Consider the following 1101-nt stretch of genomic DNA (forward strand, 5'->3'; position numbering starts at 1 on the left):
AAATTTATACATGTGTCCCCAGTTGTTAGCAAATCAGTAGACAGCACCTGTCTTAAGTGTCTGATCCTAACATCACTGTGTAATTTTATTTTTAAATTGGTGGCTCCTGTGCTCATGAGGTTCTACTGAACCTCAAAAGGGTTGCAAGAAGATAGGGTATTGCCTAGAGGACCCAGCGGTGCCTGTACATTGTGACATGTGACCTCAGAAAGTGATGGTTCCTCCATTTTCTTGTTGGTAGCAGAGGGAAAGGGAGGGGGACCCAGAGCCCTCCTCTTCACTCACGGGCAGGGCCAAGGACTCGGCAGTAGGCGGCCGCCTCTTTCTAGGTCCTCTGCTTGTTAGGAGCAGCAGGTCCCAGGCTGCCCTGCTGCACGTTCAAACTCTGCTCAGGGCAGCAAGCATAGTAGAGGCACTGTATGCATCAACTCTTAATTATGTTATAAATTGCATTTTAATCCACAAATATCCGTGGAAGCAAAAAATAAACGAAAGCTCAATCAATCATTTTGCTATGCTCAAAAACGTACAGCTGATATGAAGTGCTAAACCCTATGGAAATGACAATTGTCATCAGTTCAAGGAACAAAATATGAGGTTGGAAAACAGGGCTTTCCACATATATTTACCATCCGTGGCTATGAACCAAATAGCCATATATCCCTTTTTACTGGGCTGAAACTGACTGCTGGCAAAGTAAAAATGGAGAAAAATTTGATTTTACTTTTGAAAAAAGTTACATTCTAAAAGCCCAAACTCATTTTATAAAATGTACTATCAGCCATTTAAAACAAATATAGTTTATGACAGCATCATATTCTGATAGTGTTGGAAAGAGAATTTATTAAAATAAAAGGAAAATTCACAGAGTAAGTAAAACTGTATTACTTTTGAACTTTAGTGTTATTCTTTTAAATTTAATTAAATGTTTTGCGTTCTTATTCATGCTTTTTTGCAGAAACTATAACTAATATGTATTGGTTATATATAAGTGAAATAGAGAAATCAATGTTATATCTCAAACAGGTATAAAATATGTATTTTAACTATGTTAATAGAATTTTTAAATTCTGTAAGAGGTATTTGTTTTGAATTATAGGT

Source organism: Lemur catta, chromosome 1, assembly GCF_020740605.2.
Source record: "Lemur catta isolate mLemCat1 chromosome 1, mLemCat1.pri, whole genome shotgun sequence".
Lineage (NCBI taxonomy): Eukaryota > Metazoa > Chordata > Mammalia > Primates > Lemuridae > Lemur > Lemur catta.